We start from the raw sequence: 18608 nt of genomic DNA, 5'->3' as shown, positions 1-18608 counted from the left end.
TAAACTTTCTGTATCCCACTTTGCTGAGTGGCATCTCGGATCTTAAACACTAGCCAGCCGCCATCTTAGATGCATCAGTTGGTCTCAACCCACCTGGAGCAAAGGAGAATGAAGAACACCAAAGGCAAAAGGTAAATATGAGCCCAAGAGACAGAAGGGCCACATAAACCAGAGACTACATCAGCCTGAGACTAGAAGAACTAAATGGTGTTTGGCTACCACTGATGACTGCACTGACAGGGAACAAAACAGAGAAACCCTGAAGGAGCAGGGGAGCAACAGGATGCAGACCTCAAATTCCCATAAAAAGACCATGCTTAATGGTCTGACTGAGACTGGAGGGACCCCAGAGGTCATGGCCCCCAGACCCTCTGTTAGCCCAAGACTGGAACCATTCCCGAAGCCAAATCTTCAGACAGGGATTGGACTGGACTATAATACAGAAAATGATACTGGTGAGGAGTGAGCTTCTTGGCTCAAGTAGACACATGAGACTATGTGGGCAGCTCCTGTCTGGAGGCGAGATGAGAAGGCAGAGGCGGACAGGAGCTGATTGAACAGACACGGGGAATACAGCGTGAAGGGGAGGAGTGTGCTGTCTCATTAGTGGGAGAGCAGCTAGCATTACTCAGCAAGGTGTGTATAAGTTTTTGTATGAGAGACTTACTTGATTTGTAAACTTTTGCTTAAATCACAATAAATAAACTATATACATTAAAAAAAAGAAAAGCAAAAGAAAAAAAAAAAACTACCTCTTTGTGAACCTCAGCACTAACAAAAAACCTTTAGTCTTTTCAAATGCAGGCCATGGTAGGTGCCTGTCCTTGCGTAGAGTCTCCAAAGTCTGCTGCTATGGCCCTCAAACATCAATACCATGTCCAAATGATAGGTGATGATCAGTAATGAGATGAAATAGAACAAGGAAGCATAGAGCAAACTAGTGCCTTTCTACAGCAAACTTTATAATGTGTGGTTGTTAGCTGCAGTCAAGTTGGCCCCAACTCTTGGCAACCCCACACACAAGGAAAGGAAACGCTGCCCCGTCCTGCGCTATCCCCATGATCAGCTGCAGATCAGAACGTTGTGATCCATAGGGTTTTCATTGGCTGCTTTGAAAGTAGATCGCCAAGCCTTTCTTCCTAATCTGTCTTAGTTACGACACCCACTCCACAATTTCCCAGCTTCCCTTGGTTAGTGTTGGTTATGTGATCTAGCTCTGGTAAGTGGAAGCTCTGCTGAAACCTATCCAACATCATAGCAACACGTAAGTCTCCACTGACGTATGGGTGGTGTCTGAGCAAGACGCTCATTGGCCGGGAATCAAACTCAGGTCTCCTGCACGGAAGGGGAGAAGTAGACCACTGAACCACCACTGCCTCCTAATAAATATTAGCTATTTTATTATTATTATTATATTACAAAGTGTTTGAAAGTTTAAGAAGGAAAGGCTGTGTCTATCTGTGGAGGCAAAGATACTTTCTTTTTACAAATTCATTAAACTCAAATGCAAGGAAGGCACACCCATTAAATTTTATAGTTAACAGCAAAGTCACAGTTTCAAGTGTAACCAAATTGCAAACGTAGCCGCAGGTGTTTGAAACAGAATATCTCAACTAAAAGTACTTGAGACATTTTGAGATGCAGTCCCTGAAATCATCTTGCTAAGGAGGTATGTGTTATCAACCAAGATAGCTTTGATCTCTCTCATAGGAAAATGGATTCTTTTGAACAATTACGGCTTATTTTTGAGCTTTGAAAATCACCTCACATGATAAAATGTCCCAAGAATATCTTCATTTTTCCCCATAGAATTCTTAGTTTTAGTTGATATTGACATTACAAAATCCAAATGTAATCATATTATCTCTCCGTCATAAACTCCTGCTTCCTTGATGAACACTTTGATAAACCTTTGGCAACTTTTTGAGATCTGGCAATTCTAATGGGATAAATCCCCAAAACTGATATAGAATTCAGTTGTTTTCTGTGAATTGTTCACCTTCTCTTCTCTTCGAACAAGGGACTTAGTTGGTGATGAGATAATCCATAGTCTAATTCCTGAAGCTTTCACTGGGTAATCGTTGTGACTAGGCTCAACAACTTTGGCAAAGAACCTTGTATAAAAATATTATATTGCAACTATGTCTTTCCCGATAATTGATACACTGCTACCTGAATTTGCTTACTAGTTGCATGTGATGTTTTAAACCTTTGATGAGAACACTTTTAGATACCATTATGCCCTGGGGCATTTCCCCTAGGAATTTCATGTCTAGCTGATTAAGATATCCAGATGCCAGATGTGTTCCCCAAACCAAACCAAACCAAACCAAATCCATTGCCCTCGAGTCGATTTCGACTCATAGCGACCCTACAGGACAGAGTAGAACTACCCCATAGAGTTTCCAAGGAGAGTCTGGCGGATTCCAACTGCCGACGCTTTGGTTATCAGCCGCAGCACATAACCACTATGCCGCCAGAGTTTCCACCATATGTGTTAGGACACCTGTTACTACAAGGGATAGAAAGCCAATGAAAATCAGCCTAAGGAAAAAAAAAAATTAGAGTGCATACGATTAGTAAGGAAAAAATCAAAATGACAGTAGACATGACTGCGTTTATTTTGAAAGTTGTTTTCTTGATATCCAGGTCACGTGGTAAAATATTTGCAGTGTTTTGAGATTATAGATTTTGCAGTTGTCTGAGACCAGAAGAGCCACTGAAGTCCCTCATACAAACCCTGTAAATACAACAATCCTATAAAGTATTTAATATTTTTTTTACGATTCTATAGTTGAGGCAGTGCTTTCATGTGCTGATTCACCCACCCCCACACACAAAAATTATATCGCTCTGTTGTTTAGATTAAAAGACCATGGAAGTTATATCTCTCTTGTGGGTAGTGCCCTTAAAGATTCTCTTTTCCATGTAACACTGTTTGCCTTTCATTTAATTTTGTATGATATGACTTTTGCTAACCCTTAAGTTTTGATTTAATTTGACTTGGATACACTCACCTGTTTTTTCCATTCACTTTTCTAAGTCAGTTTTTTAACTAGGTCTCTTTATGTTCAGGGTAGATGTGCGTTTCAGATTCATCGAAAAAAAAATCAGAAAGTCTGCTCTCTTTCTTTTTCCCCTTAAACTGGGTATGTTTATTTTATTTATATTCAAATTATTGTCATTCTAACATATAACTTTGGATTCACTACTGTCATTTTATATTTGGGGGGCTGCGGAGCCCTGGTGCACAGTGGTTAAGAGCTCAGCAGCTAACCAAAAGGTTGGCAGTTCCAACCCACCAGCTGCTTCTTGGAAACCCTATGCGGCAGTTCTACTCTGTCCTGTAGGGTCACTGTGAGTGGGAATTGACTGGATGGCAATGGGTTTTTGGTTAAGGTGTGTGTGTTTTTCTTTACTGACTCTTGTATCTTGTAATGTCAGGTATGTGTTGCCAGTGTTGTTGTTTAGGGTGTTCAGGGTTTTTTTTTTTTTTTTTTCTGGTCCATAGAAACCCTTTTCTTTGCCATCTAGTCATTTGGAACCTGAACTATTTCTTTCTTTCCTACCTTTTAGCCCACTAACATTTCAGGTGGTTCCTTCTGGAATTTTCATGCCAGGAGATCATCATCAAAATATTACTGTTTTACAATGTAGCTTTTACTTTAAAAATTACAAAAATTACCTTCATCTTGGTAACCATAATTGCCAAAATAACTGGATATCATTAGTATTTAAAAGGCTTTTGAAATACAGCACCTGTTCTTTCATATATTGAATTTCCTAATAATGAGGCTTTCTTTTTCTACTTTTTAAACTGTGCAATATATCATACATAAAAAAGATTGTAATGCATATTTTAATAATAATGATGAAAATAAATGAAATAAATATCCACGTGCCCACCCAATTAATGCCCCCACCTATTTTTATACCCTGCTTTTCTTTGTAGTTTTATCATATATACATATGTATAAACACACACATACATGATTTCTTAATACATTATTTAATTTTGGCTGTTTTTGAATCTTATAAAATGGAATCATTTTGTTTGTATCATTAGATTTTTTTTCAAAATGTGTTTTTGAGATTCATCCATATTGATGTGTACAGCTGTAGTTCATTAATTTCCACTGCAGTAGAATAATTCTCCTGTAGAAAGATAGCACAAATCATGTATTCGTGTCACTCGGGCTGGACGTTCTTCTACATACGCAAATGTGCTAGTATTTAAACGTGTTAAGAATTTCTCTGGAGTATATGGTGTATGTCATTAGTTAGAAGTGATTTTGCTGGTCAACGAGGGTAGAGTCATTGTCATCTTTGTGAGATAATGCAATTTTTTCCAAAAAGGATGTTATAATTTCTGAACCCAGTAGCAATATGTGAGTGCTCCCATTGTTGTACATTCTCATCAGCACTTGGTATTGTCATACCTTCAATTGTTACCCTTCCAGGGAATGTGAAATCATATCTCACATTTCGAGAAAATTCTCATTCGTCTGTTGATCACCTTCTCTCATTGTGAAATAGCCATTCAGCTCCTTTTGCCCATTATTATTTTTTTTTTTTTTACTTATCGATTCATAGCTGAATTATGTGTGTTCAGGACATTAACTCTGTATTAGCTAAATGCATTTTAGATATCTTTTTTGTCTTTTCACTATTTAGGGTGTCTTTGATGAATAAAAAAATCTTAATTTTAATACAGATAAATGTATTAATTTTATCTTATACATTTTTACTGTCTGAGTCTTATTTAAGAAACCCTTCTCCACCCCAAGTCATGAAGATATATTGTCCTATATTGTCAACTAAAAGTCATAATGTTTTGTCACCCACATTAATGTTCAATCATCTGGAATTTCTTCTGCAATGTGAAATAGAGATCCAGTTAAATACCTTTTTCATAATGAATAATCAGATTTCCTACTGTTATTTATTGAATTCTCCATGCTCTCCCTACTTGTCTTTAAGGCTAGCTCTGCATTAAATTAAGCTTCCATATATGTGTAAGTTCTCCATTTTTGCAACTCTTCAATGTTTATCTCTGCACAGATACTACATTGTCTTCATTACTATATTTTTAAGTCTTGATACCTAAAAGGTCAATTATATGTGTAAGTTCTCCATTTTTGCAACTCTTCAATGTTTATCTCTGCACAGATACTACATTGTCTTCATTACTATATTTTTAAGTCTTAATACTTAAAAGGTCAATTTCTTCCCAGATTCTTCTTCAGAAATTATTTTATTATTTGGGCTTATTTTTACTTCCATATAAATTTATTTGTAAAGTTCTTGTAAAAAAGCCTTTGTGAACTTTATTTTAGTTTACATTGAACTTATTAGGTCAATTTGGGGAGAATAGACATTATAAGGATACTGTTTTTCTATTCATGAATATGTTACTTTTTTTTCATTTACTCAGGTATTCTTTAATGGCTTTCAATACAGTTTGATCATTTTTATTACTTTCTACATCAAAGTCATTCAAAATCTTATTTTTTGTAACTAATGTAAGTAATGTATTTTTAAATTAATGTTTCAGTTATCTATTGTTGTGAAACAAACCACCACAAAACTTAGTGGTTTAGAAACAACAATGTATTATTTCTCATGATTTCACCATCTGAGCTGGGCCAGGCTGGGTAATTTCTTTACTCCACTTGGTGTTTGCTAGACTGGGAAGTCCAAAATGACTTCTTCACCCAGATACCTGTTGTCTCTGCCAGGATGTATGGAACAATTGGACACACATGTCTCTCTCTCCTAATGTTCTCTCCATATGGCATGTTTAAGGTTGCTCACAGCATGATGATCTCAGGGTAGTTAAACTTCTTACATTATGGCTATCTCCCTAGAGAAAGGAAGTAGAAGCTGCTAAGACTCGTAAAGGCTGCTAGAATTTTCAGAGCATAACTACTACCATATTATATTGACAAATCCAGTCACAATCCAGGCCAGATTCAGAGAAAGGGAAAGAGCCTCCATTTCTTATGTAAGGAGTGCCATGTGCATATAAGGAAGGAAGGCATTGATGATGGCCAGGCCAGAACAGTTCATGTCTCTCCCACATGCTGAATACAGGATCCCTATATCCCATCCTCAGTTTTGAAACCTTAGGTCTTGTCATATAAATATGGTCTAGATCCATGAGCAGATGAGGCTTCTCAGGTGCAGGCCTTCAGGTGCAGAATCAAACCAAAACCAAACCCATTGTTGAGTCAATTCTGACTCATGGTGACCCTATAGGACAGAGTAGAACTGTCCCATAAAGTTTCCAAGGAGCAGCTGGTGGATTTGAAGTGCTGACCTTTTTGGTTAACAACCGAGCTCTTAACCACTGTGCCATCAGAGACCTGTGAGTTGAAAATACATATTATCTCCCTCCCTTGCAGCCAACAAATAATGGTGAGACAAAAATAGGATAACCTCATCAAACAGCTTTGCTTAAAAGAGGGAAAAGAAAGCAATTTAACTCTTCCGTAGCAATTCTGAAATATAGCCAATCATATATCCCCAATTCCTTCTGCTCCAAGGGCAAGGAATGTTTCTGGATTAGGCCTAGTTCTGCTATCTGCGGATGTTTCTCTGTGCCTTATGGTTCTGCTGTCTGTGTCACTCTTACTTATTCATTAGAAATATTCCACGTTTGCAGCTGAGTAATTTTCTCATCCTGCTTCCTGCTTGTATAAGTTTGGGGGCACTGAGGTGTCTTTTCATTTTTGTATTGGCTGTATGTCTTTTAGTCCAAGCTGTCAGTGCTGTCTCCAATGCACTTTTCTTAAAATCTTTGTAGGTTTCCTAGGAATTTTATTGCAGTTGATTCCATTAGACAAAAATTGCACCCACAGGTATTGTTTAGGAAAAAAAAAAAAAGAAAGAAACTATGAGTCAGGGTGCTATGGCACAGCATGCTTAAAAATTCTAGAAGCCTTCTCATCTCTCTGAGAGTCTTTGAGGCACTGACTTCAATCTTATAGATGTTTTTAAAAACAGCCTTATAGTCATACACTTGATTGGATCTTAACCCTAAGGTAAAGACTTTCTTGACATCTGCCTGCATTTGATCTTTCACTTGAAGCCATTTCTTACTCTGAAGGTATTTTGCTGGCTGAAGAAGCTGAGAAACAGTGTAGTTTCCCAACCTAGCATGTCTTGGATTGGAATTATTTTTCTAAATTCTGCTTGTAAACTGAGCAGTTCTTTTATATTTTATCTCTCCATCTACTTTTTCATGGGCACCTTACAACATTCTGCCTAGAAATCTCTGTAGGCAAATCCACAAGTTCATTAGGTACATTTTCTATCTTCCACATAATTGCAGGCAATGATACTGTAAAATATTCTACTATTACATAACACAGGTTGCCTTTGCCACCAACCTCCAAAAACAATTTCCTCACTTCATTTATTTCTAGCCCTTATTAAACAGACTCCTACCTACCCACTAGGCCTCGATCCCCTTCCCAATCAGAAAGCCAATGCGACATGTTTTAGGGTTTTGATATGGCAGTGCTCCACATCTATGTACCATGTTCTGTTACATTCTGTCATCTGCTGCATAATAAAATACCTCAAAATTTAGTGGTTTAAAACAACAACAAAAAAATGTATTTTTTTAAATATAATTCTGGAGTCTGAAATATGCTCAGCTGGCAGTTCCTCTCTTAATGTGGTGCCTATCAGAGCTAGAATGTCCAAGATGGCTACTTTACTCACATGTGTGTGCTTCAGCCAGGATAGATGGAATAGTCGCGGTCTGGCTGAGCATCTCTTTCTCTTTCTACTTGGCTAGAATTGTGCTTCCTCATGGTGTGGCAACCTGAGGGTAGTTCGAATTTTTACTTGGTGTTTGGCTTCTAAGAGAGAAAAGAAGAAAGCTGTCAGTTCTCTTAGATGCTGGATCTGGAGTTGGCACAGCATCACTTCTATTAGATTCTATCACAAATTCAAGGAAAAGAGGAATAGACTCTGTCCCTTAATGTGAGGAGCAGCATACATATTGGTGACCACATTTGGAACTATTTAACACTACTAAAATTTTCTAATTCTTTGAAGTTGATACATGGAAATAAAAGTCTTTGTTGAATATCTTACATTGGGAAACATTTGAAAGTGCTCCTTTTATTTCTAACAATTTGTCTATGGATTCTTTTAAATTATCTGTGTAGACAATCATATAATCTGTAAAAAGTGGCAGTGTTAATTTTTCCATTGTAGTTTTTAAACTCTTTGATTGTTATTTTAGCTTACCAAGCTGGAAAGGACCTTCAATACAATCAAATCACTGTCTTGGTTTAGGTTTGATTATCCACAAAACAACCCAAACTATTCATGTGTTTCTCTTCTAAATGAACTCTAGAACTTATCACTTTAATTATCCCTACTAATGTGAGCAAGTTTAGACCAAAAATATTCTTAGCCAAAATGATTAAAGAAAAAGTAGCTGCACATTATTTAAACATATTACATTCTTAAAAGAATATCTGTACTCAAATATGATTGCTGTAAAAAGACTAAATGAAATTATCATAGTGTTACTCTCTGAGGCAACTGTTTGGAACTGACAAATAATTTCTTTTTTAATAATGCCTATTTTAATATGGCATAGTTTGCAATTACAATAACCAAAAACATTTGCTTTGTGTAAGTCCCGATTTAAAACATAGTGAATCAAGGCTCAGAATACCTGAGTTTCTCCATCTGCCTCTTATACCTACCACCACTTAGACTTGCTTGACCTGTAAGACTTTCAGTATCATCTCTGAAATGGAAAGAATAAATTATTGCCTCATCTATGGGAAGGCAATTGGAGTCCTTGAGTGCTTCAAAGAGTTAACACATTCAGCTACTAGCCAAAATGTTGGAGGCTCAAGTACACCCAGAGGCACCTTGGAAGTGTCCTGGTGATGTGTGTCCAAAAAATTAGCCATTGAAAATGTTGTGGAACACAGTTCTACCCTGACACACATGAAGTTGCCATGAGTCAGAATCAATTCAATGGCAACTGGTTTATGGAAGGCAATGAGTATGAATATGACGTCAAAAGATTTACATGAAAGCAATTTAAAAATGTATTAGTATCTCAAAATATATATCATAAAAAAATATTCTCATGACCTAACAGTTCTCACTTGAAGATATGGAGTTTTCCAGAAATATTTGTTTATTATCATGTTGTAATCTCCAGGAGTCTACAGTTCCAATACATGAATTTCTCATACTGTTTCCATTGTTGTCCCAAAGTAGGAGTATTAGGAACCTGAGATTACATTTAGGACATCTAGTAGAAATGATGAAATCCCTGCTGTCAGTTTATTGTCCTCTTTGGCTAGTAGCTTTTAATATTTTCTCTTCATATTTCATATTCTATACTTTTACTGTGATGAGACTATACTAGGATTTGTTTTATTTATCCTGCTCAAATATTCTTGCCATGTTTTCTTTAAAACCAATGGACTCATATTTTTCTTCAACTATTGGAACTTTTCAGCCATTATTTCTTCCAGTTTTGCCAGTCCCCCATTCTTTATGTTCTTGCTTTTTCTAATTCCTGTTAAAGTTCAGTTGGACCATTTCATTAGAGCCTCCATGATTTTTTTTTTTTACCTCTTTTGATATTTCCCATTTGTTTATCTCATAACTCCCATCTGTTTATCACTCTGTAATACATGATTTCCTTAGATCTATCTTCCAGTTTGATTTGGTTCTTTGTTCAAATCCATCATTTTGCTTTATCCTCTCTTGCTTTCTCATTATGAGAAAGTTGTGTCTTTTTGTGTTTAATGACTGTAATCATACTTATATTTTTGCATACTTATTTATATATTTTGCACTAAGATAGTGATTTTCTTTTCTTTTTTTTTTTTCTTTAATCTCATGAATCTTTTTTGCCATAGTTCATTTTTTTCACATGGTTTATAATTGTTTAATCCTTAGCTTATTAGGGCTGTCCTCACATATGCCAGTCTTATTCTCTTTGTGGGCACATGGATAGGATTTTCCCACCTCCAGGTGAAATACAAAAACCAAAAAAAAAAGCAAACCCATTGCTGTAGAGTCGATTTCAACTCATAATGACCCTATAGGACAGAGTAGAACTGATGCATAGAGTTTCCAAGGAGCTGGTGGTGATTTGAACTGCCGACCTTGCAGTTAGCAGCCAAATGCTTAACTGCTGTGCCACCGGGGTTCTGCACCTGAAATCAAGTGTATTCATATGACCCCCTTTAACCAGTAAAATGTGAAGAGAAGCGAAGTTTCAAAAGCCAGAATTACCACATCCCCTTGTTTCCTGCCTTGGCAATTATATGAGTCGAGTTGGAGTCTTGGTCTGCCTGGGTCCTTATAAGACTACGATGACAGAGTCCCCTGCCCACCCCAGCAGAACATGCATTATGAGCAAGAATAAACTGGCCTTTCCTGATTGAATTAGCTGATCTTCACCAGGGTTTACGTCTCTGTGGGAGTCCTTCGCTTCCCAGATTATGAAAGAATCCCAAAAGGTATTGATTTTTCATTCAGGTATGTATTAAAATTTTCCTGGTTATTAGCATCTCTGTGGCTTTAATGAGGTCCCTGAGTGGTACAAATGGTTTGTGTTTGTCCACCAACCTAAAGGTTGCTGGTTCTACCCCCTCCTCAGCAGAATCATAGAAAAAAGGCCTGACAATCTGCTTCCATAGATTACAGCAAAGAAAACTCTATGGAGCAGTTGTACTCTGTAAGACATGGGGTTGCCATGAGTCAGAATCAACTCAGCAGCAACTAGTTTTAAGGTTTTAATATTGAGAGGAAAGGTTTTCAATATCAGCTACTTCAGCCATGTTCCTGGAAGTCAGCAATTAAAGTATTGCTCATGCAGTTTACAGTATTAAATGCATCACTAATAAAAGGCATTACACATGTATATTACTATGAGTCATCCATGCCTATTGCATTAAACAAAAGAAGGGGAAGGGCACTAAATCCGAAAGTCATGTAGAGACAAATTTCAACAATTGGGACCAATTGGGGGAGATAAGTTCTTCCTGATGAAAATTTGAAATTGTCTGTTTTTAGAAAACTGGATGTTTATTGCTTTTATGTGCATCTTTTTTTTTTTTAATTATTTGACAGGAAATTTCTAGAAAGTTGTTTGCTAAACTCATTAATGTTACATTCATAGAAATAAAAACACAAAACTCCCTAAATGACTTTGTACAGGGCAAAGTTAAACTTCAACCAAGTTTAAGACTAATTATCAAAATCTCCAAAGAGATTCTACTTAGATAGTTTGTATTGGAATCACCATATTCTTTGGCAATAGATTTTTATCTTCCTTCTCTAATCCGCTCTACCTTTACCCCATGACTGGCACACAGTAAACACCTAATGGATGGTGTTGAACTGAATTGTGCCACTCTTGGCTGGCTGCTAACCAAAAGGCCAGAAGTTTATCTCCACCAGCCACTCCTTGGAAAACCTTTGGGGCAGTTCCACTCTGTCCTGTAGGGTCACTATGAGTCAGAATCGACTTGACAGCAACAGGTTTGGTTTTGGTTTTCTTTTGGTTGGCCTGAGGTTAAAAGAGTGGCAGCTAAAGTTTGAAGAGATTAAGTGAATGTCCCAGTGAATTGCGATCAGCAGATTAGCAGAAGAATAAAGACTGGGGTACTCTCTGACACACTTCCTTCTAAACCAGTATTATTACAAGATATTCAAAGGCTATATTCAGACTCCAACAAGTACTTTACAAGAATTTTAAAGTTCTGAGTCTTCATTTAGGCAGTGATTTAAAAAATTTATGGGAGCATATTCTGTATTATCTGGATGGTTGCCTTCTAACTCAGTTTTGATCCACAATTTGAGAATCGGCTTTTGCGTGTGTCTCACAATGAAGGTGAGGTGAACCAGTCCCTCTTTAATTGTCATGCGAGAAACAGACAGCATAAATGATGCATTCACGTCAGTAAAGGCCAAACAGTGTCACAGTACAGAGGGGATCACGTAATACACAGTTCAATACCGTGGCTCTGCTGTGACTGACCAATTTAGTTTTAACAATCAGCATTTTCTTTCATGTTTAATTAATATTGTTAATTTACATTTTATTGATTTTCTGGTTTTACTTTAATTCGTAAATCTGTTTAGGTTGTTGAAAAATTATATGCATAAAGAAGTCTATACCTAGTTGAGTAAATTTAAGTCAACAAGAATTTCATCCTTTAAATGAAATCAGTGTAATCTCGAAGTTTGACAAGCATTGTACTATTTAACATATCAATTCAAAACAGTCTACTCTCAATATGTTATAATATTTGTTTTCATTACCCCAGTTTTGGTTTGATATAAATAAAATCATCAATATACACGGTGAACAAATGCTAATTCTTTCTTTGTCCTAAGGATTTCTCAAGTTACTGAGGCTTACACAGAGTTCAAAAATATTCTTTTCTTATGAGGTCAGTGGATTCTAATCAGCCAGTTGTCTGTATGAATTCTTTCACTTACACAAGTTGTTAATTATTGTTGGTCAACTAAAAACAGCTTTGAGTTTAAAAACACTTAGAATTTAAGTGAAAATTCACCTTGAAAAAGCTGCTTTTAAAAGATGTGAAAATCGAGGGTATTTCTCTTTCAACTGAAGAGAAAAGTCCTTTCAAACATAAAAAGATCACTGCCATTTGGTCATTTCAGCACCAAGCTAGAGGTGGCAATCAAAGATGCTGCTAATAGTGGAGATGGCCTCCAACAGTTAAGGCATCCAGAAGAGAGATTAATTTTTTAGGGTAAATGATACTCCCCGCAACCGCAGACTCAGACATTGAAGATCCCATGCATCAAGTTGATGGCATCGTTTACATGAAGTCTCCACCATGATCCACTCTCTGACTTACACGTGAAAGAAAAATGCTTCCAAGACCCGGTTAAAATTCTGATTAATAGGTTGGTCAGGTAAAGAGCCAAGATTTGCAATGGGCTGCAGTGTGGGCTCTTTGTCCAGGACCATGCATCATTGAGGATGAATAGAGCCCTCAGTGAAGGAGAGAGAGGCATCACTCAGGCAGCAACTTGAAATGCAGTCTCAGGATTTGTTTGGCCCTCCAGTTGGCAACACAGCCAGCAAACACTCCAGCTGGGCAGCAGTGCCCCAGCCAGCCCTCCTCACCTAACCTGCCAACTTTGGCAGGGGTTCCCTTTCTCTGTCCAGATTCTGAATGTGTGTGCAGAGAGGGGAAGAGGTACTTCTTAATGGTGAAGAAGTCTGAAGAATTTTTTTTTTCTTATAAATACACTTTTATTTTAAGATAGGTTAGTTTTCGAGGAGAAAAAGAAAAACAAGTTTTGAATTTGGAAAAGAAGGAGGGCATGCAGCCACAAGGAAAACAGATCTGAGTAGGTGGTATGATGGCTGAGTATTTGCAATATTTATTCCTTGTGAAGAGGTGTGAGGCTTCAGCAATAAGAAGGAAACCACGAAAGTGTAGGGCTGGGGAGACTATAGTCACCCTGTCTGAGAGGTACAGCTGCTGCCTGACGCCGCAGCACAAAGAACCTGGTTGAAAGGGAAAATGGTTTCAGGTTTTCATGCTGTGGTCATTAGATATGTGAGCCGCTCTCCCGGGCTGTGTTGGGCCTGAGAAGCTGGGCACCTGTTGCCTACAGAAACACAATATGCTTATTGATTTCCGCAGGCCTCATGGAGTAACTAAATAGGACACACAAAAATCCAAAATAATAAATGGACCCATTACCAAATGATGTTGCAGAGGGGCCTCTAAAGGAAAGCCATAGATCCAGATTACTTTATCTAAGGCAGCACAAAGCAGAAGGCATTGTTTGTGGTAGACTGGAGGAAGGGCAGGGAGAGAAGAATGAGGAGGGAAGCACTGTTGAATAAAAAATGGTGTTGTACTTGGGACCATCTAAAAGAACCTCTTCTGATTTATCTTCTCCCAAAGCTGGTGCAGCAGCGATTGAAGTGACTATAATAGCCCAGGAGAAATGTAGTTGGGTGATTGATGGAAGCGCTGCCAAAACAGCTAGGGAATTTGTCAATGTGTTTTTTGAAGTTTGTAAATGATGACACTGGCAAAGTGTAAACAAACTCAGCTCCAGCAGACACGTTACATAGTCCCCAAACTGACACTTCCAGAGGCTCATTTGCTGGTTTGTTACAATTAGAAATCATCAGCTGGAGTAAAGAGCTTGAGTTTCTTAAGCCAGGGAAGATGGGATTTGTGCAACAGGCAAGATTTTTTAAAAAGGCATCAAAGTAACTTTTGTTGGCCCATCCAAAGGACTGGACTGCCAGTTGGTTGCAAACCACCTAACCAAAAAACCAAAAACCAAACCCACTGCTGTCAAGTCATAGCCACCCTATCAGGCAGAGTAGAACTGCCCCGTGGAGTTCCCAAGGCTGTAAATCTTTGTGGAAGCAGACTGCCACATCCTTCCCCCGTGGAGCAGCTGGTGGGTTTGAACAGCCAACCTTTTGGTTAGCAGTTGAGCGTTTTCACCACTACACCACGGGGTCTTCTTGCAGAGCACCTAGGAGATAGAAAGCCAAAAGACCTAGAGATATTTTTAGCCTAAAGCGTCAGAGTCTCACAACTCTATGATCATTATTTGAGTCACATTAAATCTTGAATGACAATGTTACAAAGTCTCAAGCTCTCATTTACTTCATTGCAAGAAGTCCAGTCTTCTATTAGGTTATCTTCTTTAGGTATTTCTGGAAATACCTGGAAGAAAGTTTTTATGTTTCGCAATCCATTCTGATTGTCACTGGCTGCCTCAGTCAGCCAGCTGTTCATTCCACTGTGGCTCTCCTTCAGCAAATATTGATTGGGTACCCAGTATACAAAGTGGCATGCCACTCATCAGGGATAGGGGTGAGGAAGCTGGACACAAGCTTTGCACTAGCGGAAATTGCATTTACTTGATAGAGACAAACATTAAATAACTGAAAAGAAAATTTTATCTAATTATAGGTGTGATGCATGGAAAAAAAAATGTGCCTAGATAGTCCCATAAGGACATAAAATAGAGGACCTGACCCAGTCAAGTGGCTCAGCGAAAAGCTCCTCAAGGAAGTGATATTTGAGCTATGCTCTAAAGCATGACAAGGAATTAGCTCAGTGAAGAGGAAAGGAATCCAGAAAAATTTAAGAGCAAGCAAGGCTTTGAGACATGGAGAAGCAAGGCATCTTCAGGAAAGAGACAGAGGTCCGGAAAGAGAGGAATAAAATGACATCACGCAAGTCTGTTAGACCATGCTTGGATTTTGGTCTATGCCTTTTAGCCACTGAGAGGTTTCAGGTTTGCGAATGGCATACTCAATTTACATTTGGAGAAGGCCACTCCGGCTAGAATGCAGGGAATGCACTGGAGGAGGTAAGTGTGGACAGTAGTCAATAATATAAAGGAGGTGATCACCATCATCCAGGTGAGAGACTATGGCAGAGTGAATTGAGACCATGGCAGCAGGAATGGGGAGGGAGAGGGGAATGAACAGACTAGAGAGACATTTGGGAGGTAAAACCCCACAAACCTTAATAACTGAGTGGGTATGGAGAGTGAGAGAGAGACAGGTGTCACTCCCAGTTGTCAGTTGTCAGTGGTATGGAGAGATGTACCATTTCTTCATACAGGTGATTTTCTCAGTAAGCTAGAGAGAAGGGTCAAGACAGTAGCATGTTAACCCTGTTAATAAGAAACACAAAGCAGGAAAATGTAGATATTTTGACCAAAGTCGTCACAATATGAAAGATAATAAAATACACATCACCAGAAATTTTATACTTTCTTCAAACACTTAAAGGCCTGGGGCAAAAGAAAAGGAAATATGAGACCTGCAGAATCCCTTAGAGAAAGAAGTCAGGCCATTTCAACTACAATAGCAATTTTACAAAGGAACCAGAGAATCAGAAGCTATATCCATTGAGGATACATAGGGCACCTCAAAAACACACAGTTTAACAGAGAAATTCCAGTTTCTATGAAACGAAACAAAGTTTTCTATACATTTTGTTCTAGAACAGACCGTGGGGCCAGTGCTGTAAGTGCAAGAGAAACATAAGAACACTAACTGAGGTCAATCCTCAAAGCAATGTTCTCACTACCCTATTCAGCAAGTGGTACAATCAGTCTTAATTTTGTTCCTGTTATATTTTTAAAATATGAGTCTTCCAGAAGAAATAACCTGAAATAAGTTGGATGTTTTCTGACAAGCTAAATCAAAATGTTTTTCTGTTTTCTTACAAGAATTTTCACAACGCAAATTTTTAATCTTAAGAAAAATATATCTCTGTGGACAAATCAGAGAAGAATTTGCTTTGGTTTCCTTGGATGCTAGCACATCGTTGAAATGGGACTTCATTCCCACTTCATTTCCAAGGGCGCGTTCCACAGCCACCAGCTTACTGCTTCCCCAGTGCAATCCTAGATTTGGAGCACGCCAGTGACCAAGTGTCCAAGGGATTCAAAATGAGAGATGAACTTGTCAAGATATTTTTATTCTCTGTTTGATGCTGTGGGGACTTAGTTGCTGTGCAGCAAGGGACATCAGGACAGACTTCCAGAAAGGCAGTGACTCACACTGGAAGCCACTTTCTCTGTCAAAGACTCTTTCCGTAGAAATGTAAAAGAAACACGTGTACCATTGAAACAGACTGAAAGCATGTCAGAGTGATTGGCAAGCTGACTCCTCAAAAGAAGAAATAATTATTGCTTGATAATGGCAGCTTATGTCAGAGATGTGCATTTCTGGGCCGCCATTTGGGTTATTGCAGGCTGCCTGACATCACAGGAAGTCTTTTGTGGCTTCCGAAGCAGAACTATGAAGTGGCTTTGGTCTAGTCATTTTGGCAGCAGCATCTATAGTGGCGCACAGCATGTATCTCTCCAGGGTTTTCCCCTCCCTCTTCTAGTTACCAGACAGTGTAAGTTAAAAAGAGACTCATGAACATGTAGTCATGGCATTGGCTATTTTTGGCATGACCGTTTTCCAGGCATAATTAGTAATTTAATAATCAATATTTGCACAATCAATCTGTTAGGACAGCACCAACAACAAAAAAAGTTAGTGTTTCGTTTTACTGTTCCTAACACAAAAAAAGCAAAGGAGAAGAAGAAGATATAGCCACTGTCTTCTAGAAGTTTGGAGTCCTTTACTATACATATTTTTTCATTCCTTTGGGTAGCTTATTTTCAAGGTCTTCCTTTTTTTATGTTGTTCTTATTTAAATTTTTCTCTAGGACTGCAGAAGAGAGAACAAACTTGAATGCAAATTGTAAGATTTTGGTAAGCATAAACAACAAATAAGAAAAATCTAGGGAAAACTATTTGTATATTAGACTGGTAACTATCTCGATTTACTCATTACACAATTGGGCTCGGGTATTTTTAGGCAAAATTGTCAGAAGGACATCTTCTTTTAACTTCTCCTCTTACGCAGACATTCATTCAAATATTTCAGAGAAAATTTATTAGTACTTTCTATGTGCCAGGCATGGTGAAAGGTACTGAAAGACTTCTTTCAAGTAAATATTTCTGAAAGTTCCTAGAAGATAGGAGTGTTGTATGTGTGACTTTCTGAGAGAAAAAGAGATGTGCATCAGGGAAGGATTTTTGTCTTAGAATATGAAAATCGTATTATCCTTTGAAGCAGACGCCTGATGTCTGTTCTCCCCTTTTTCCTTACTAATTGCACCAATTTTAATCAGAGTGAAAATGCGTCTAGTTGGAATACCCAATTTCCCAACCTCCTTTGCTATTAGCAATGGTCACTTAATTCACTCCTGGCCAATAAGTTGTCAGGAATCTCTGGATACTTTTCCTGAATAAAAGTGCAGGAGGGCAGAAAAAATGAGTCTTTGTTGTCATAATCGAGTTGATGTACCAGCTTCGGACAACCTACTTTGAGATTTCTTGTCTTATGAGGAAAACAAACTCTTTTTTGTGTAAGCCATTGTAGCAGAAACTGTTCGTTAAAAACAGTTTTTCTCTTCTTCCTGAGCACACAGCTAGATTACATTTCCCAGCCTCCCTTGCAATTAGATATGGTCATGTGACTGAAGTACAGTTGAAGGAACAAGCACTGCATCCTGACCTGACCCACATGAACTTTCTTTGTATACCCCTACATTCTCATTCTACTCCTGCTAGCTGAAACATTGATAGCCAAGGCAAACTTGGAAGACTCATATTAAGGATAACAACAACAACAAAAAAAACCCATTGCTGTCGAATCAATTCCAACTTATAGCAACCCTAGAGGACAGAGTAAAACTACCCCGCAGGGTTTTCAAGGAACGCCAGGTGGATTTGAACTGCTGACCTTTTGGTTAGCAGCCATAGTTCTTAACCACTACACCACATATTAAAGATAGGTGGCAGCGAGGCCTGCATCAGCCTGGGCCCCTGAATGGGTCAGAACTCATCCATACCAATCAGAAACATGTGCCCGGGATTATTAAAAAAGGAAAATAAACTTATATTGTGTTAAATCGGTGAAATTTGGGGATAAACTTGTTACAACAGTTAACATTATCCTAAATGACACTGAAATTGGTATTTTGAAGGGGAGGGCTCCTGGAGCAAAATCCTAAATATT

The sequence above is a fragment of the Loxodonta africana genome, chromosome 6 (assembly GCF_030014295.1).
Source record: "Loxodonta africana isolate mLoxAfr1 chromosome 6, mLoxAfr1.hap2, whole genome shotgun sequence".
Classification (NCBI taxonomy): Eukaryota; Metazoa; Chordata; class Mammalia; order Proboscidea; family Elephantidae; genus Loxodonta; species Loxodonta africana.
This window is presented reverse-complemented; position numbering follows the sequence as displayed.